Below are 21728 nucleotides of genomic sequence, written 5' to 3'. Positions count from 1 at the left end.
AAGTTGAAGGATGGAAAGGCCAGGCACAAAAGGATTTCAGAATTTCAGTCTATAAGGAAGTGGCTTCGCAAATTATCTGTTGCTATGTGCAAGGTGAAGTCTGGGGCAAGAAAACGTGCAGTGACAAGGGCTCCTTTGTCCATCTCATCTCTCTAGACACCAAGTTTTGGACATGTTGCATTTTAATTGAAAGGTTGAAACACACACACACATATATATAAATATGTATGTGTATATATATATAATATATATATATTTTTTTTTTAAAGAACACTTGCAGTGTTTGAAGCGACAAAGGCTACTGTGACAAAAAAGCAGGGAAAGGGATTTTTTTTTTAAAGCAAACAACATCAACAACACACACACACACACAACAAACAAACAAAAAAGAGAGGAAGAAGTCGAAACACCCTGGGCTGTGACTACTTCCAGGAAGGGGCTACCAGAGGCAGCTGGAAATTGCATTTGCTTTGCCCCGTGGGTTTCCGGCCTGCTTCCTTTCTAAAGCATATTACTTTGCTTTTGGTTCATAGAGTTATCCCTCTCTGTTTTCTGGAACAGCTATGTATTTTCTTTATCTGTCATCGCTCCATTTACCTGCTTATCATCTCTCTATCTATTTACTATCTTTTCCACCTTAGGTCGAGCAGAATAGAATTCCAGTGTATGTTCAGTCTACCATTTAAAACAAGAGCTCTTGTAGGCATTCTCCATCACATCACAAACCTGAGCTTTCTAAAACAGGATGTGGCAAACTACCATGCATGGGCCATGTCTGGTGCAGTCTGCTTTTGTAAGCAGTGTTGCACTGGGACACAGCCACATACACGTGCTGTATAACAACTCTGGCTGCTTTCATGGTACAATGGAAGAGCTGAGTATTTGAGAGAGAGACCATATGGCTTGGAAAACTTAAAATATTTAACATTTAGCCCTTTGCAGAAAATATTTGCTGACTCTTGTTTTAAATGATCTTTGTTTAGAATGCTACCTGTAGCCCTCTGGATAGAATCACAACTCTTTACCCCAATAGACATAGCTTTAGCCCTGCTTCTATATCCAGCCTCATCTATTTCCTCTCCTGCTTCTATATCCAGCCTCATCTATGTCCTCCTTAACTATTTATCAAAATATTACTTTGGAGAATACTGGTTCACATAGTTCATTTTCAAGTTTTCTTAAACCTTCTGGCCATGCTGATGGATTGTCAGCTTTCCAGATGTGCAAGATTTAGGTGTGACCAAATCTCTCTTCCTTTCCCAAGGGGAAGGGAACTTCCCTTGAGAACTCTTGAGAGTTCTGTCCCATCTCTCTTGACAAATCCCTTCTTCATTCTTCATGATGCAACTCCTTTGCTCCTTCCTTAAGAATGTCTATCTGGCTCTATTTTGGGTGACATGCTCCTTCTACATCTCCCAGAGCCATCCTGTGTCTGTCAGCTACTGCTTTTCTTTGCATCTCTGTTTTATGTGTCACCAAATCTGCAGAAGCTTGCATGAGTCATTGCATGCAGGTGCAGCTGCACATGACAATTTCAGATTCCACCAGCATTGCCCCCACTAACCACGAGGCTTAGACATTTGTTCAGTATGCTGGGGGTTGTGGGGTGGTATCAGTAACCAGCTGGTGAGCATCCTCTCTTACATCAGACACCAAATCTGTAGATCTATGCCATTCATAAGTATTTGGAGTTTAAAATTAGCATAAAAAATTTCCTTAAAATAAGAACAAATGGCTTGAGTAGGCTTTTGGAATATATGATGTCTCTGCTGGTTTATTTCTGTGTTCAGTATTCAGACATGAATCTAAACACGAGCCTGCTCTTAGTAGCTGCGCGACCCTGGGGAAGTCACTCGATCTCCCTCAGCTAAATTTTGTTGTGTGAGTAATGAGAAGAGAGTTGTGATTTGTATTTAGTGAAGAATAACAAACAAAAAGCATTTGGCTTTCTGGAACCTGGTATGCAGTAGATCCTCATGAAATACTAGCTCTGTTGACAAAACTAGAATGAAAGGAGCTTTCAAAGTCAATTACAACCTCATGCAGTGAAGGACGTAGATGAGAAGCTGCTGCTGCAGCCTGAGCTCCTGGAGGCCCGTTTTGTCCGTGATTTAGGAATGCACTACCTTTCTATGAGGAGACACTGCCCACAGAAACCAAGGCCATTCTTTGAAGAAAAACATGTTTTAATAGCCTTTACATTATGGAATATTATAATTGATCATTATTAATAATGTAAAATTATTTGCATTATTATGTTATGGCTTCTGTACAGACCTTTACACCTAGATGTTCTGAAGTTGGTGGTCTGGGAGTGGCATCGAGTAGTGACTGACACACTCTGATCTGGGTTAGAACAGCACATGCCCCTGCAGTTTGCTGAATTTAGGTGCATTGCCACCTTTTTTCAGGAGTGTGTTTTCCTATCTTCTAGACTTTTGCCCACTTAAGCAACGGTTTGGCTGTAAACAGAATTGCAGTATTTATCAAAATATTACTTTGGAGAATACTGGTTCACATAGTTCATTTTCAAGTTTTCTTAAACTACTAGGTCCACAGCTAATGCCAGTGGCTCCAAAGATGAGAAGGTAAAAAGGCCTTTCTTTCACCTTCTCAGAAAACAAAAATAAAAACCACATTTTAAACTTCACTGTCTCATGCTATTCACTGGAAAATTAAAAGTGAATATACTTCCCTTCTGGCCCAATCACAGCTAATAAATAACCAAGATCTCCTGCAGGTGTCTTTGCCTTGGATTTGTGAGCCTGGAGTTGCTGGCTGGCACTGGACAGCAGGCAGAAGAGCTGGTCCCATTTCTCCATGCTTTCCCCATTCTGTGGGGGAACACAGACACATTGAAAAACCTGGGTCCTGGCCTGGCACTGGCTGAGAAGCTATTTGATGTCAGGCTTATAGTGGACTTCTGAGTTGAAAAAAGAGTATAGGTCATCCAACCCCACTTACTCTTTTTACAGAGTATGAAAATGGGGCTCTATGCCAGACGTGAGAGTATACATCACAAGGCTGTGAAAGCTCACCACACTTGTATCCACCCAGCACACACTTAATGAGTGCCGAGTGTCTCCAGCATGAGAGGGGCTCTAGTTCCCGGGGTCCCACCCTCCACAGAGAACAGCAGCACCTTGAAGGACAGAGGTGCAAAGAGCAATGTGGGGGTCCTTCTACTGGAGAGATGTCTAGGGAGGTTCCTTAGAGGAAGTGACACCTGAGCTCTCCTCTGAAGAGTGAAGCTGAATTACTTGAAGCTTAGGGCGAAGGGGTGTCCAGGGAAGTGGAGCTTGTGAGCCAAAGGCCTGAGCATAATGACTTGTCCAGAGAAGTATAACAAGTTTCATGTTGTTTTTATGACACATTTGGACAGGAGTCACCAAAGGAAGGAGCAGGATCCTGGAGCCAGGGCCTTGGATTTCACCCACTGGTGATGGGAATGTTCACCGGGAATTTTGCAGGCAAAACATGAAAGTGTTTCCTCTTAGCTTCAATTCTCTCTGTCTGTCTCTTTCTGTCCTTCTCTCTCCCTTATCTTTAATTTTTGTATTATCATAAGAAAACACAGATGTCTCAGATATGAGGAATAGCAGACTGCCTCTTTCTGGATGACTTCAGGGGAGCATTTTGGCCTCTGTGAACTTATTTACAATAATTCACGAATTGTGCAAAAATTAAAATTAAAAAAGTCAGGTAGCAGGGGTTAGAAAATCTTGTATTTCTTCTGATACTTTGAATTTATGATTTATATGTTTAATCTTCATCTTTTGAAAAGTCACCAGTTGCACATTGAGGACCATAAAGGGCCTCTGTTTCTATGGTTTGTGGCTTCGAGTGTCAGTGATTTTGCAGCAATAGCATGTGGGTTTTAGGCTGATGATGCTGAACAGTGGACAATTCTCTTCACCTGCCTGGGCCCCACTGCCTGCCCTTCCATACAATGTGGGTCACAGCTGAGCTCTCCAGAGACGTAACAGGATCTCAGCTTCTGGACTGTCAGGTGTCATCTAGGTGAAGGCTTGGTCTCAGAGCCTTGTGGCTTTCTCCAGGAAGGTTGGTTTTTTGACCTAATCCCGGCATTTGTGTGACATGCGTGTGAACGTGCTCCCTGTGGCAGCGCTGAGGAAGGACTCAGTCATCACAGATGCCGAAAGGCAAATGGAGTGTGCGTTTTTCCATCGCCAGTCTTGCATTATTCTTACCCATCAGCCCACTTGAAAAAGAAAAAAAACCCTCCTGTTAGAATTAAACGCCTTCTGGAGATCATGGGTACTTCTTAAATCTTTCATTTTTTTTAATACTCACATTTGCTCCCAGTGCCTGCCAGGATCCACCGGGGGGCAGAGCAGCCGAGCGTTTGCGTGGCGCTGGCTGAGCGGGAATGAAAACAGGCCGCGCCCTCCCGAGCCACCCCAGCGCCGGCCACGGCAGCCAGTGAGAAAACCTCGGGTTCTGAGCCGTCTACATGGTGCTCGCACGCAGGAGGCACCCGCGTTTTCTCGGTTAAAGAGACAGAAACAACGTTTCTTCACTACTTTTTGAATTTACCAAGTTATCTACTTTTTTAACTTAATTGAATAAACTCCCTATGTATCTTGACACATGCGTGGAAAATTCACAAATACTTCAAACCAAAATAGAGTATTTCACCAAAGATAATTTTTTCGATATGTGAATTTCACTTTTTTCCTATCTTTTAGTGATTTTAATGTAATGAAATTGACTTTTCATACCTCTAAAAGACTTTTTTAAGAGCATGGTAGTTCTCCATTTTGAAAAAAAATGGCGACCTATCTCCTACCGCACATAGAAGTTAATGGCTGAGGGTAATAACGGAAGACTTAAAAACGAGCTTTACCCCGCGATCCTCTGCCCACGGCCGCGGTGAATGACACGCCCTGCCGCGGGTTCGCGCGCCACGCGGGGAGCAGCAGCCGCGCAGGCCACGCGCTCCCACTCCTGGAAAAACGGCCCGTGAGAAGGAGCTCCGTCAGGCTCACGCGGAACGTGGGAAACGCTCAGCGCCACGGAGCCCCGGCGTCCAGGTTCTCTCAGCGCGCGGCTCCGGCCTCAGGTTCCTGTGGGGACAGACCCCGAGGGGCTTCCGGGTGGGGCGGCCGCCGGAGGGGACGACGTGACCCAGACGCTCGCGCTGCGCCCACGCGGCCGAGGCCGGGGACTCGGGCTCCCACCCGCGTCCCGTGGGGAGCTGCGGAGGCTCGCCCCGGCTGCGTGGACTCTGCCGCGTCCCGTCAGGAGTCTCCTCAGCTCACCTTGGCTTCTCCTTTTTTACGCTCTCTGGCGTTTTCCTCTCCAGCGGGGGCTGCGTCTCACCTCAGAAGAAAACATTTTCCAGCCAGGGCGTCTCCTCGCTGGTCCGCGGACGGTCTCCGCTCTGCGGGGTGAGGTCCAGCCAGGGCGTCTCGTCGCTGGTCCGTGGACGGTCTCCGCTCTCCGGGGTGAGGTCCAGCCAGGGCGTCTCCTCGCTGGTCCGGGGACGGTCTCCGCTCTCCGGGGTGAGGTCCAGCCAGGGCGTCTCCTCGCTGGTCCGGGGACGATCTCTGCTCTCCGGGGTGAGGTCCAGCCAGGTAACTGCAGCCGGAGCCTCTCTGAGCGCGGCGGGATCTGCCCTGTGCCCCCATCCTCGTGCTGACAGTGGAAATCCACCAAGGCCCCGTGCAGAGTCCTGCACCTCAGACTGCGAAATGGCAAAAGCCGAATTTAAAATGGATGGTTATATTCACTCCATGAGGCAAAGAAAATTCTGAGGCAGACACTTGGTAAGCAAGCAATTACGTGTAACTTGTTAGAACACTCGGGCGTTTTTTAATTGTCTCACTGATTATTTTCTGTTTAACAGGCTGGCTAAGAGCCAGAGAGAAAGCTGGGAATTGAGAGGCATCAGGCGACCTCAGCCCCAACATTTCTATGTAAATGATGATGTGAGGTGGGCTGGTGGCAGGAGTCCCTGGAAATTCTCACAATCTCAGCTTTTAACTTCTGTAAAGTATTATGTCATTTATGATCTCTTTGACAAATAACTTTTCTCATTATAAAAGTGTATATTATCTTCGGAGGTTATTTGGTAAATATAAAATGAGTTATAAAAGAAAAAAATTATTCATAATTTTGTCACTCAAATTTTGGTAATTATAGTCCTGCTTTTTTTCTTTTGAAGATGTGAAGCAGCTTTATTCTCCACCCTCAGATGGGGCAGCAGGAGTGTCTTAAGCACTGGGTCGTTCCACCCCCATGGGAGCTGCCTGGGGCCTGCCCCTCGGTTCTGGCTGTGGGGTGTTCCCCATCCAAGCTCCCCGGGTCTCCGTAGGGAGTGTCGAGGGACCCTGAATCTCCAGGGCCGCTTCTGCAGGAGCTCGGGTTCGAAGTTCGAGGTTCCAAGTGGCCAGAAGAGCCCCGGTCTCGGAGGGCTGGCGCCTGGCCACATCACTGCTCTCCTCCTGCCCGGCTACATCCAGGGCTGGGTGATGGTGGTGGCCAGTGCTTGTCCTTAGATCAGAGAGGTCTTCTGTTCTGACAGCACCAGGGACTCCTTCACGTTCACCTGTAGCCCCAGTGGGCGGAGGCGCCCCAGTGGGTAGAGGCGCCCCTGGGCTCGGAGCCAGAACAAAAGGAGGGTGGTGGTGACCACCAGGCTTGTACTCAGCACGGCAGCAACTACGATAACCCCATAGGCACTTGGTCTTGCAGAGGAGGACGTTGCATTTCCGAGAGAGGTAACACTCTCCAAGGTCACAGGGGGCCCCAAGGTGGTGGCATTCCCTTCCAGGAGAGGCTCCCTGGTTCCACAGCTGAGCTCGTCACTGGAGTTCGAACAGTCTGGGTGGCCGTTGCAGAGCCACGTGAGTGGAATGCATTCGTCGCTTAGCGTGCAGCGAGCTCTTCTGCTGGGCAGGCTGGGCAGTGCAATTGCGCAGATTCTTGTCGGTTTCCCCGAAGCCGTCCCTGAGGCCACTGCAGGAGCAGGGGCAACCAGGGGGCAGTGGGCATCGCCCGTTCTGGTAAACGGCTCAATCACTGGGGCGCAGGGTCACTCAGGTCCCAAATGCCCACCCAACAAGGCACAGGTACTCCCTGCACCCCAGTCCCCTGCAAGCCCCCGCCCTCTAAGAACAGCTGAGCCCAAAGGTCACTTACTCAGTGAACACATATTTGTTGATTATAAATTACTCCTATACCGTTTTCTTAGTTTTACCTGTTCACAAATCTGTTTTAAAAAGTACAATTATGAAATTAAAAGTTATTAAAGGGGAATGTTTTCATTATCTCTGAAATTTAACCCCCAAAATCCAGATTATAAAGCAAGGAAATTTCTTATGGCCCAACACTTGCCATCAATATTTTTTGGATGTTAGCGGGCAGGGGAAGGCAGTGAAACTGAAGGAATCAGAGCTCCCATGGGTGAGCACTGTCGCCCCTGCAAATCCATTTCTTGTCCAGCCTTCCTTCCTCACTGGGGCTGCTCTGTCCTTTTCCGCACATTTGAACTGCTCCCCTGTGGGCCATTCTCAGTTGATTTACTTCCTAGTCTGAATTCCATGTGACCTGCATTTAAGAGGAGAGGGGAACCACTTTGGGACTGTATAAAGTTAATCCTCCGCGGTATGCCTGCCCCCTTCCTCTAGAGTGAATGGTCTCTGGTGTCCCTGGGTGTTCAGTTTATTTCCACTCATGTGTTACTGACTGACTGTTCAGGTGGCAAATGGTCCATGATCTTTATCATATTTAAGGGAAAAAAATTAAAAGCTGTGGGGTTTTTTTTAACTTATATTTTAGGTTTTAGGGTACATGGGAGGGTTTGTTATATAGGTAAACACGTGTCACAGGGGTTTGCTGTACATATTATTTCATCATCCAGGTATTAAGCCCAGTACCCAATAGTCATCTTTTCTGCTTCTCTCCCTCTTCCCACCCTCCCGCCTCAAGTAGACCCCAGTGTCTGTTGTTTCCTTCTTTGTGTTCACAAGTTCTTATCATTTAGCTCCCACTTATGAGAATGTGTGGTATTTGGTTTTCTGTTACAGCATTAGTTTGCTAAGGATAATACCCTTCAGCTTCATCCATATTAATGCAAAAGACATAATCTCGTTCTTTTTATGGCTACATAGTATTCCATGGTATGTATATACCACATTTTCTTTATCCAATATGTGATTGATGGGAATTTGGGTTGATTCTATGTCTTTGCTATTGTGATTACTGATGCAATGAACATTTGCCTGTATGTATCTTCATGGTAGAATGATTTATATTCGTCTGGGTATATACCAGTAATGGGATTGCTAGGTCAAATGGTAGTTCTGCTTTTAGCTCTTTGAGGAATCACCATACTGCTTTCCACCACAGTTGAACTAACTTACAGTCCACCAACAGCATGTAAGTGCTCACTTTTCTCTGTAAGCTTTTCAGCATCTGTTATTTTTTGACTTTTTAATTATAGCCATTCTGATTGGTGTGAGATGGTGTCTTCTTGTGGTTTTGATTAGCATTTCTCTAGTGATCAGTGATATAGAGATTTTTTCCTATGCTTGTTTGCCACGTTTGTCTTCTTTTAAGAAGTGTCTCTTCATGTCCTTGGAACACTTTTTTAATGGTGTTGTTTTCTCTTGTAAATAAGGAACTTGTTTTTCTCTTGTAAATAAGGAACCTTTTTCAACATGTGCTTGTTTGCCGTATATTTGTCTTCTTTTGAGAAGTGTCTCCTCATGTCCTTCGACCATTTTTTAATGGGATTTTCTCTTGTAAATAAGGAACTTGTTTAAGTTCCTTATAGATGCTGGATATTAGACATTTGTCAGATGCATAGTTTGTAAATATTTTCTCCCATTCTGTAAGTTGCCTATTTATTTTGTTGACAGTTTCTTTTGCTGTACAGAAGCTCTTTAGTATAATTAGATACCACTTGTCAATTTCTGCTTTTGTTGTGATTGTTTTTGGTGTCTTTGTCATGAAATCTTTGCCTGTTCATAGCCAGGATGGTATTGCCTAGGTTGTATTCCATAGTTTTTATATTTTTGGGTTTTATACTTAAGTCTTTAATCCATCCTGAGTTGATTTTTGTGTATGGTGTAAGAAAGAGGTCCAGCCTCAATCTTTAGCACATGGCTACCAAGTTATCCCAGCACCATTTATTGAATAGAGAGTCTTTTCCCCATTGCTTTTTTTTTTTGTCAGAAAAGCTGTTGTTTCTAAGGCTTCACTCAACATACCTTTAACTTTTGAACACATCTCTCTTCCAGACAATAGGCTTCAGGAAATGGGATAGTATTCTGGGAAATAAATAGCTGACCCTGAGACAACACAGGTGAATACAGGCAAGATGCTGCATAATAAGTAACCAAAGTGTGTGTCTTTCATTAAATAGTAAACAATGATAGACTGAGGATGTGAGCATGTTACCATCACAGGTATGGAAGTGTCTAACTATGACTTAAATTGTAGAGCCTCAGATTTTAGCTCTGGAAGAGCCATGGGTTTTAATCCATGCAGGGAGAAGCTCAAGGTTACTCTGGAGAAAGCCATAGTTTGGGGAGGCTGGAGACTGAGGGGTGGGCTCTAATTCCCCAGCTCCTTCAATTAGTCTGATCTATTTTATAAATCAGTAACTGGAAAAAGATTCAAACAACTCAACCCAATTCCCTATTATTTGGTCAAATAATAGGAAACTTGCTGCTGCTGCTGGGCTCCCACTCTTCACCTGCTTTCCTGTTCAGGTTGGGTCGGCCAATGTCCTTCTCTTGCTGGGGAGAGAGTTTAGAGAGGGACCATTTTTTAATTATTTAGGGTGTGGTTCAGTTGTAAACAGTGTAGTTTTAGAATTTGTGTTATTGTGATGGTGATGACTAACTGCAAAATGCTTCCCATTTGCCTTGCAATAACAAGAGCAAGTATTTTACACAATTCAAGTTTTGGATCCTACTTATCTACTTTACTTTCTTAAGAATAGTGACATTTGACCAGAGAAGAGTTCTAATTTTGCATCAGAGTCAAAAGTGAAAATGAAAGGAACTGACACATGAAGGAACAGGTGTGAGCTGTTTGCTTCATTCCTGCACGTCCTGGGTGATGTTCAGCTCTGGCCCTGCATCCCACTTTCAAATGTAGTGCATGCCTCACCTAGGAAAGGTCCTCCCCATGCTGGCTCCCTCTGCTCACCCAACTGTACTTGCTTCTCTTAATCCCCTATGAACACTGTTTTCTAGGTTGGGTGTATTTTCTGTAATAAAAAAGTATTGTTGCACACTTATTGAGGACTTATTGGATGCCATGCTAAGCATTTCATAGTCACGAGCTCATTGTACAAAATACCCTTTGTAACACTCCTATGAATTTATATTCCCATATGAATAGGCCTGAGGAAGTGGCGTGCTGGAGAGATTAAATAATTAAATGACAGCATACAGTTAATTACTGAGGGGATTTGGGTTTGGGCCTGAATCTGTGATTTTAAACACTCATGTCTACAACCACAAGTGTTGCCATATCATTAGCATCAGGATTTAGAATCCCTGCTAGCAGACCTGGGGAAGATGCATTGTAACCAGATGAGAGGTAACCACCGCATTTACTGAGTTGTCAGAACCACTGTAATGCCTCTCATAGACTGCAAGGCACTCCTGTGTTTGTCTCAGTGTCTCCAGCTTGAATTGCTTCACCCCTGGCTCTCAGCAGTGCTGCACCTCTCTCCTGCATGGGTCACCTGTTCCTGGAATTCATTTTTCCCGTTTCTTAGGTTGCCACTTCACTGTAGCTTCCTGACAAAAGGTAAAGCTTTGATGCTGTGCATGTCCCAAAATGCCTGTGCTCTATTCTCACACTGGGTTGATGGTTTAGTTGGCTTTAAAATATACATATTTCTCTCAGAATGTGAAGGCCAAATTTCATTTTCTTATTATATCTAGTATAGCAATGAAAAACTTAAGTGCCATTTTGTTTCTTGATTCTTTGTAACTTTTTTTTTTGACAGAGTCTCACTCTGTCACCCAGGCTGAAGTGCAGTGGCACAATCTCAGCTCACTGCAACCCAACCTCCACCTCTTAGGTTCAAGCAATTCTCCTGCCTCAACCTCCTGAGTAGCTGGGACTATAGGCACACGCCATCACATCCAGCTAATTTTTGAATTTTTAGTAGTGATGGAGTTTCACCATATTGGCCAGGCTGGTATTAAACTCCTGACCTTGTGATCTGCCCACCTTGGCCTTCCAAAGTGCTGGGATTACAGGCATGAGCCACCGTGCCTGGCCGGTGATCTTTTTTTATTTATTATTATAAGTTCTGGGGTACAAGTGCAGAATGTGCAGGTTTGTTACATAGGTATACATGTGCCACAGTGGTTTGCTGCAACCATCAACCCGTGATGTACGTTAGGTATTTCTCCCAATGCTATCCCTCCCCTAGCCCCTCAACCTCCAACAGGTCCTGGTGTGTGATGTTCCCCTCCTTGTGTCCATATGTTCTCATTGGTCAACTCCCACTAATGAGTGAGAACATGCAGTGTTTGGTTTTCTGTTCTTGTGTTAGTTTGCTGAGAATGATGGTTTCCAACTTCGTCCATGTCCCTGCAAAGGACATGAACTCATTCTTTTTTGTGGCTTTAAGTTCTTTGTAGGTTCTGAATATTAGCTCTTTGTCAGATATATAGCTTTCAAAATTTTTCTCCCACTCTGTAGGTGGCCTGGTCACTCTGATGATAGTTTCTTTTGCTGTGCAGAAGCTCCTTAGGTTAATTAAATCCCATTTGTCAATTTTGGCTTTTGTTGCCATTGCTTTTGGTGTTTTAGTTATGAAGTCTTTGCCCATGCCTATGTCCTGAATGGTATTGCCTAGGTTTTCTTCTAGGGTTTTTATGATTTTAGATCTTATATTTAAGTATTTTATCCATCTTAATTTTTTAATAAGCTGTAAGGAAGGGATCCAGTTTCAGTTTTCTGCATATAGCCAGCCAGTTTTCCCAACACCATTTATTAAATAGGGAGTCATTTCCCATTGCTTGTTTTTGTCAGGTTTGTCAAAAATCAGATGGTTGTAGATGTGTGGTGTTATTTCTCAGGCCTCTGTTCTGTCCCATTGGTCTATATATCTGTTTTTGTACCAGTACCATGCTGTTTTGGTTACTGTAGCCTTGTAGTATAGTTTGAAGTCAGGTAGCATGATACCTCCAGCTTTGTTCTTTTTGCTTAGAATTGTCTTGGCTATGTGGGCTCTTTTTTTGGTTCCATATGAAATTTAAAGTAGTTTTTTCCAATTCTGTGAAGAACATCAATGGTAGCTTGATGGGGATAGCACTGAATTTATAAATTACTTTGGGCAATATGGCCATTTTCATAATATTGATTCTTCCTATCCATGAGCATGAAATGTTTTTCCACTTGTTTGTGCCCTCTCTTATTTCCTTGAGCAATGGTTTGTAGTTCTCCTTGAAGAGATCCTTCACATCCCTTGTAACTTGTATTCCTAGGTATTTTATTCTCTTTGTAGCAATTGTGAATCACAGTTCACTCATGGTTTGGCTATTTGTCTGCTATTGTATAGAAATGCTTGTGATTTCTGCACATTTATTTTGTATCCTGAGACTTTGCTGACATTGCTTGTCAGCTTAAGGAGATTTGGGGCTGAGATTATGGGGTTTTCTAAATATACAATCATGTCATCTGCAAACAGAGACAATTTGACTTCCTCTTTTCCTAATTGAATACCTTTCTTTCTTTCTCTTGCCTGATTGCCCCAGCCAGAACTTCCAATACTATGTTGAATAGGAGTGGTGAGAGACAGTATACTTGTCTTGTGCCGGTTTTCAAAGGGAATGCTTCTGGTTTTTGCCCATTCAGTATGCTGTGGGTCTGTCATAAATAGCACTTATTATATTGAGATATGTTCCATCAATACCTAGCTTATTCAGAGTTTTTAGCAGGAAGGGCTGTTGAATTTTGTTGAAGGCCTTTTCTGCATCTATTGAGGTAATCATGTGGTTTTTTGTCATTGGTTCTGTTTATGTGATGGATTACATTTATTGATTTGCATATGTTGAGGCAGCCTTGGATCCCAGGGATGAAACCAACTTGACTGTGGTGGATAATCTTTTTGATCTTCTGCTGGATTCGGCTTGCCGGTATTTTATTGAGGATTTTCACATCAATGTTCATCAGGGATATTGGCCTGAAATTTTTTTTTTTTTTTTCTGCCAGGTTTTGGTATCAGAATGATGCTGGCCTCGTAAATTAAGTTAGGGAGGAGTCCCTCTTTTTCTATTGTTCAGAATAGTTTCAGGAGGAATGGTACCAGCTCCTCTTTGTACCTCTGGTAGAATTCGGCTGTGAATCTGTCTGGTCCTGGGCTTTTTTTGGTTGGTAGGCTATTAATTGCTGCCTCAATTTCAGAACTTGTTGTTGGTCTATTGGGGGATCCGACGTCTTCCTGGTTCAGTCTTGGAAGGGTGTATGTGTCCAGGAATTTATCCATTTCTTCTAGATTTTCTATTTTATTTATATAGAAGTGTTTATAGTATTCTCTGATGGTAGCTTGTATTTCTGTGGGATCAACGGTGAGATCCCCTTTATCATTTTTTATTGCATTTATTCGATTCTTCTCTCTTTTCTTCTTTATTAGTCTGGCTAGCAGTCTATCCATTTTGTTGATCTTTTCAAAAAACCAGCTCCTGGATTCATTGATTTTTTTGACGTATTTTTCGTGTCTCTACCTCCTTCAGTTCTCTCTGATCTTAGTTATTTCTTATCTTCTGCTAGCTTTGGAATTTGTTTGCTCTTGCTTCTCTAGTTCTTTTCATTGTGATGCTAGTGTGCTGATTTTAGATCTTTCCTGTTTCTCTTGTGGGCATTTAGTGCTATAAATTTCTCTCTACACACTGCTTTAAATGTGTCCAGAGATTCTGGCACGTTGTGTCTTTGTTCTCATTGGTTTCAAATAACTTCTTTATTTCTGTCTTCATTTCATTATTTACCCAGTAGTCATTCAGGAGCAGGTTGTTCAGTTTCCATGTAGTTGTGCGGGTTTGAGTGAGTTTCTTAATCCTCAGTTGTAATTTGATTGCACCGTGGTCTGAAAGACTATTTATTATGATTTTCATTCTTCTGCATTTGCTGAGGAGTGTTTTACTTCCAAATATGTGGTCAATTTTAGAATAAGTGCAATGTGGTGCTGAGAAGAATGCTGGCTGATTTGGGTAGAGAATGAATGCTGTTGATTTGGGTGGAGAGTTCTGTAGATGTCTATTAGGTCCACTTGGTCCAGAGCTGAGTTCAAGTCCTGGATATCCTTGTTAATTTCTGTCTCATTAATCTGTCTAATATTGACAGTGGGGTGTTAAAGTCTCCCACTATTACTGTGTGGGAGTCTTTTATTTTTTTCTTTATGTGAAATTCTATTTTAAACTCTGAAGATGAATCAGAAAAGTCAACACAGCTTCTTCAACAAATAAATTACAAGAAAATGATATATAGGAGACATAGTGGAAATGTATAAATTATATAGACTTAAAAACACATCAGCTATTCACAATATATGAATTGTATTTGGGAATATAGATGGAACAGAACTGGCCATGTGTTTCTGGTTGTTCTGAAAGATTTTAGATATATAGGGGTTTGTTATATTCATTGTTTATTTACATATATGTTTAAAATTCTCCATATAAGAGTTTAAAAAATTCCATGGGAAGCCTTATGTTTTAAAATGTACTCAGAATTTGTTTTAATCAGGGATGTTAAGACCTGCAGACATGGAAGTGACTGCCCCATGGAAATATCTTCATACTGACAGACCACTAGAAATAGGAAGCACAGGGAAGCCCAGGCAGAGACAGAAGGAGAGAGGGGAAGGCATGGGCAGGAGCCTCTGCTGTGGTCTCTGAGGGGCAGCAAGGCCCAGCAGGGCAGGCAGGCTTAGGCTGGCCAGTGTGAATAACTCCAGCAGGTTCTGGGGCATAGGAGCCATCTCTAGTTGCCTAGTACCTGACCCTAGGGTGATTAGGGAAGGGTGGTATTGTCCCCTACAGTATCAGAGCCAAATAAAGTAGGCGGCTAGCAGTATGAGTATGAGTTTTGCATTGGTAATTTAATTGGCTGGCCCTGGGAAAGGCCATTTTTTCTGGTAAATCTCAGATGATAGAGCATCAAGAAAACAGAAAATAAGAAAATACACTTAATGCATTCTGTATGCAGAGATGGAGTCTTCCTTTGCTTCCCCACAGGAAGAGTGCACAGGAGCCTGGCACTCCTGGACCTGAGGAAACCCTGAAAGTGTTGGTATCTGCAGATCCTCTTCAAAAAGAGTTTGCCAATCTCCTGTCTAAAACTGCAAGCCTGACCCCAGCATTCTGGGACCCAAGAGGGAGAAAGAGTCTGCCGATAACCCTGCTCAGTAAATTGGTTTTCACTAACTACTCTCTTTGCATAAGAAGCATTACCCAGTGTCCTGGAGCTTAGAAAAGTTCTGCTTCAATGTCTGAGGAAAATAAATTGTTTATTTTTCCAATGTCAGAGAGTAGTATTTGACTGCCAGTGTGAAATAAAGGGGTATTGGATCACACTCTTCCCAATATACTTTGAACCAACCCTTCTATGTCAACCTCACCATCTACTCTACTTACCTAGACACTTGGGAACCCTAAAACCCAAGCCCATCTAGGAGTCAGTGGTGTTGCTAAGCTGCCTTTTTGGACATCTCTTGGGGTTAAACATTTTCAACTCTAAGGCAGTGCCATCTAATCCTAACTATAACCCTAAACCTAAGCAGAAGCCAAAACTCTACCCAATACGCCTAACGCTCTAACCCTAAACCTCAAACCCTAACCCTCTAACCCTAACACTAACCCCAGCCCTAAGTCCATCTAGGAGTAGGTGGTGTTGCTAGGCTGTCTTTGTTGACATCTCTTAGGGTTAAACATTTTCAACTCTAAGTCAGTGCCATCTAATCCTAACTGTAGCCCAAAAACTAACCACAAACCAAAACTCTACCCAATACTCCTAACCCTTAACCTCTAACCCTAACTCCAACCCTAACCCTAACCTAACCCTTAACTCTTAATGCTAATCCTTAACCCTAACCACCCTGACCCTAACCATAAACCCTAATCCCTAACCCTGCCTCACCCCAACCCTAAACCTAATCCCTAAACCCTAATCCTAACCTTAATCCTAAACACTAATGCATATCCCTAACCATAACCCTAACCCATCCCCAACCCAAACCCCTAACCATAACCCCAACCGCTACCCTAACCCTAGCCCTAACCCTAACCCCTAACACTACCCCTAAACCCTAACACTTACCCAGCCCTAAACATAGCCTTGACCTTACCCCTATCTGTAACTCTAACCCTAACACTATCCCTAACCCTAGCCCTAACCCTTACAACTATAACACTCACTTTATCTCTCATGCTAACCCCTATTTCTTAATGCCTGCTTTAACCCTAACTGTAACCTTAGTCTTAAATCCCTATCCTCCAACCATAATAGAAGCATAGTCCTATCTATTTCTATTTATAATACTTACCTTAATGCTGACCATGTTCCTACCTATAATTCTACCCCAAAATTTTAAACACAGATATTAGCCATTTAGCCAGCTTCATGTAGGATAAACTTAAAGAGGCATATATCCAGACACATTGTAAGGAAACTGTCAAAACTCAAATATAAAGGGAAAATTCTTAGGAAGTAAGCCTAAAGTGATTTATTACATTAAAAAGAATGCCTCTAAGGTAATTGGATTTCTAGTAGGGCAGGCTGGGTGTGGTGGCTCACGCCTGTAATCCCAGCCCTTTGGGAGCCCAAGGCAAGCAAATCACCTGAGGTCAGGAGTTCAAGAGCAGCCTGGCCAACATAGCGAAACCCCGTCTCTACTAAAAATACGTCTCTACTAAAAATTAGCCTGGTGTGGTGGTGCATGCCTGTAGTCCCTGCTACTTAGGAGGCTGAGGTGGGAGAATCACTTGAGCCCAGGAGGCAGAGGTTTCATTGAGCCAAGATCACACTACTGCACTCCAGTCTGGGTGACAGAGTGAGACTCCAGCCCACTGCCCCTGCAAAAAATTTTCAGGGCAGAAGGCAGAAGCATGATACACAGTTGTGTATTTCATTATGAAGTTTCAGTCAATCATGTATTGTGTGTATGACATTGTTCTCATAAAATAATAGACCTGAAAAATTTCTCGTATCTACTGACACACTAATGGTCATAATATCATAGCATGACACATTACTTTAAACCAATATTCCTGATGACTACTTATGCAAGAACCATCAACAAAATACTAGCAAACAGAATTCAATAGCATATTAAAATGATTATACATTATGACCAATTGTGGTATATTTCTAGAATGTAAGGGGCCTTGAATGACAAAAATCAATCAATATATTACATTATATCAACAGGATGAAGGAGAAAAAAACACATGATCATCTCAATTGATGCAGAAAGAGCGCTTGATAATAGTCAATATGCTTTCATGAGAAAAGCACTCAACATAACTAGGAACAGAAGGAAATGACTTCAACATAATAAAGGTTATATATAAAAGTCCCACAGCTAACATCAGTGGAAAGAATGAAAGCATTTCCTCTAAAATAAAGATGAAGACAAGGATGCCCACTTTCATCACTTTTTTTTAAGGGAGTGTCTCTCTGTTACCCAGGCTGGAGAGCAGTTTTGTGATCACAGCTCACCCAGCTTCAACCTCCCATACTCAGGTTATCTGCCCACCTCAGACTCCCCAAGTAGCTCATACTACAAGTGCACACCATTACACCAAGCTATTATTATTTTTTTTAGAGACAGAGCTTTGCCATGCTGCTGACCTGGTCTTGTACTACTGGGTTCAAGTAATCTGCCCATCTTGACCTCCCAAAGTGCTGAGATTATAGGCATGAGCCATTGCACCCAGCCATCACTTTTATCTAACATTATACTAAAGTCTTAGATCAATTAGGCAAGAAAAATACCAATAAAATGCATGTAAGTTGGAAAGGAAGAAGAAACTTACCTCCATTTACAGACAACAAAAAATTTTATATAGAAAATCTAAATATTTTATAAAAACACATGTTGTAACTAAATAATGAAATCAGCAAAGTTGTGAGGTATACAATCAACATACAAAAATCAGTTTTGTTCCCATACTACAGTAACAAGGAATGATCCAAAAAAGAAATTTGGAAAACCATTTTGTTTAAAATAGCATCAAAAAGAATACAACAGTTGGGAAGTAAGTTAACAAGTGAGAAAAAAGACTTTTACACTGAGAACTACAAAACATTACTGAAAGAAATTAAGACACAAATAAATGGAAAGACATCTCATATTCATGGACTGGAAGATTTAATATTGCTAAGATAACAGGTATCAATACTATCCAAAGCAATCTACAGCAAAATACAATCCCTATCAAAATCCAAGTGGTATTTTTTTCTTTTTCAGAAACAGAAAAAATCATCCCCAAATTCCTGTGGAATCTCAAATAAATCCAGATAGCCAAAACAGATTTGAAGAAGAACAAAGTTGGAGGTCTCACACTTTCTGATTTTAAAACTTATTATAAAGCTACAGTAATCAAAGCAGTATAGCACTGGCACTGGCATAACTACAGACATATGGACCAACAGACTAGAGTATAGGGCCTAGAAATAATAAACTTTCACATATGTAGTCAAGTGGTTTTCAATAAGGGTGCCAAGATTATTTATAGGGAAAGAAGAGTCTTGTCAACAAATGGCATTGATAACTGGTTACCAACATGCAAAAGAATGAAGTTGGACCCTTACCTAACACCATATGCAAAGATTAACTCAAAGTAGATCAAAACCCTAAACTTAAGACCAAAAATTAGCCAGGTATGTTGACACATACCTATAATCCCAGCTACTCAGGAGGTTGAGGCAGAAGAATCACTTGAGCCTAGGAGGTGGAGGTTGCAGTGAGTGAGATCATGCCACTGCACTTCAGCCTGGGTGACAGAGTAAAATTCTGTCTCAAAAAACAAAAGCAACAAGCAAAACATCTGCACATTAAAGGACACAATCTACAGAATGCAAAAGTAACTGTATTAGTACATTTTGTGCCACTATAACAGAATATCAGAGACTTAGTAATTTATAGAGAATAGAAGTGTATTTGGCTTATGGTTCTGGAGGCTGAGAAGTCCAAGAGCATGGCACTGGCATATGGCAAAGAAGACATCACGCGGTGAGAGGGTACCTGAGATAGAGACAGGAAATCAGGGTTGAACTCATTCTTGTATCAGGAGACCACACCTGATATAATGGCTTAATCCATTCAGGAGGGCAGAGCCCTCATGACCTAATCACTTGTTAAAGGCTCCACCTCTTAATATTGCTACAATAGCAATTAAAGTTTTCTTTTTTTTTTAAGATAGTCTCATTCTGTTGCCCAGGCTGGAGTACACTGGTGCAATCCCAGCTCACTGCCACCTCTGCCTCCTGGCTTCAAGTGATTCTCCTGCCTCAGCCTCAAGTAGCTGGCATTACAAGTTACCTGCCACCACGCTTGGCTAGTTTTTGTGTTTTCATTACAGACAGAGTTTCACCATTTTGGTCAGGCTGGTCTCAAACTTCTGACTTCAAGTGATCGACCCACCTCCACCTCCCAAAGTGCTAGGATTACAGGCGTGAGCCACCATGCCCAACCAGCAATTAAATTTCAACATGAGCTTTGGAGAAGGCAATCAAGTCATAGCAGCAAACCACAAAATAGAGGGAAATATTTTCAAATTATATATCTCACAAGGTGTTAGTATTCAGACCATATAAGGAATTCGTACAACTCAACAACCGAAAAACATGATTTTTTAAATGTGCAAAGGACTTAAGTAGACATATCTTCAAATAAGACATATAAATGGCCAAAAAATGCAAATATGCTCAACATCACAAATCATTAGAAAAATGCAACTCAATACCAAAATGACCTCATGTTCATTAGCATGGTTACCATTAAAACAAAATAAAAAGTGTTGGTAAGAATGTGGGGAAATTAAAACCCTTATGCACTATTGTGAGAATGTAAAAGGATGCAGCCACCATGGAAAACAGTATGGTAGTAACTTGAAAACTAAAAATAGAATTACCATATGACTCAGCAGTCCTACTTCTAGGTATTTATACAAAAGAATTAAAAGCATAGTCTCAAACAGATACATGAATGTTTATAGCAGCATTATTCATGATAGCCAAGAGCTGGAAATAAACCAAGTACCCATCAATGGATGAATGGATTAAAAAAATGTGGCATATCCATATAACGGAATATCATTCAGCCTTAAAAAGGAAATGCTGACACATGCTACAATATGAATGAACCTTACAACATTATACCAAATGAAATAGCCAGTCACAAAAGACAAATAGGATATGATTCCACTTACATGATGTATCTACAGTAGTCAAATTCATGAAAACAAATATAAAGGCAGTTTCCAAGAACTCAGAAGAGGAGGATGCAGAGCTTCAGGATTTTAAGGCAAGAACAATTCTGGAGATTCACTGCACAATGCAAATGTACTTAACACTACTGAATTATATACTAACAAAATAATAAGATGGTAAATTTTATGTCATATGTATTTTATCACAATAAAATTGTATATTTTTTAAAAACCTCAGGAAAAAATTTAAGGTTATATGCAAATTAGTGATGTCTCTATATTAAACATTTTATTACCTTATAAATTTTGTTCATATTCCTCAAAATCATGAATAAATATTAAGGAAAATAGGACTTATTTCTAACTTTTCCAAAACACTTCATAATTCAGAATTTCAAAAATATATAAATGGTGGCCAGGCACGGTGGCTCATGCCTATAATCCCAGCACTTCAGGAGTCCGAGGCGGGCAGATCATGAGGCCAACAGTTTAGCCAACATGGTGAAACCCTGTCTCTACTAAAATACAAACAATTAGCCGGGCGTGGTGGCAGATGCCTGTAGTCCCAGCTACTCAGGAGGCTGAGGCAGGGGAATCGCTTGAACCCAGGCAGCGGAGGTTGCAGTGAGCTGAGTGTGCACCACTGCACTCCAGCTTGGCGAAAGAGCAATACTCCATCTCAAAAAAATAACATATATATATAATTTTTTTAGATAGAGCATATATATATGGCATCTTTTTAAATTGTCTGAATAATCTATAAACTACCCAAATTACAATCATGTATTCTTTCATGAATGAATTCTAACTTGTACAAATACTACCAAAATTGAAAATTTTTCTAATTGATTCTAAGGGCAATCTTGAGATCAGTGTTACCAGCATTCTTCAGAGGAACAGAACCAATAGGTTGTGGTGAGAGGGAAAAAGGGAGTGAGGAAGAAGGGGACAGACAGAGAGATTTTAAAGAATTGACTCATGCAATTAAGAGGGCTAACAAGTCTGAAATTTGCAGGCAGGCTGGAGATCCAAGCAAGGGTTTGTGTTGCTACTTGAGTTCAAAGACAATCAGTTGGAAAAATTCACTCTCTTTGAGGGAGGTCAGTCTTGCTAGTCTTTTTCTATTAAGGTCTTCAATGGATTGGATGAGTCCCACCCACATTATGGAGGAAAATCTACTCAAAGTCTACTGATTTAAATGTTACTCTTTTCTAAAAACATCTTGATTAAAACACCTAGAATGTTAGATCAAAGGTCTGAGTACCATAACCTAACCAAGTTGACACATAAAATCAACCA

At 41.8% G+C, this 21728-nt stretch overlaps 1 pseudogene across 1 annotated transcript; it reads right to left on the bottom strand.

Annotated features, from left to right (window-relative positions):
- Positions 1-6179: 6179 nt before the first annotated feature.
- Positions 6180-7533, bottom strand: LOC116528887 (annotated as a pseudogene). Its single transcript, XR_004259259.1, has 2 exons — positions 7482-7533; positions 6180-7044 (listed from the first exon to the last, which is right to left on the bottom strand). The product of XR_004259259.1 is annotated as an uncharacterized LOC116528887 (transcript).
- Between the last annotated feature and the right edge of the window lie 14195 nt (positions 7534-21728).

This window comes from Sapajus apella, unplaced genomic scaffold (genome assembly GCF_009761245.1).
Source record: "Sapajus apella isolate SASKATOON/1434 unplaced genomic scaffold, GSC_monkey_1.0 scaffold60, whole genome shotgun sequence".
Lineage (NCBI taxonomy): Eukaryota > Metazoa > Chordata > Mammalia > Primates > Cebidae > Sapajus > Sapajus apella.
The sequence above is the reverse complement of the archived record's forward strand: the minus strand, read 5'-3'. Positions and strand labels throughout refer to the sequence as shown.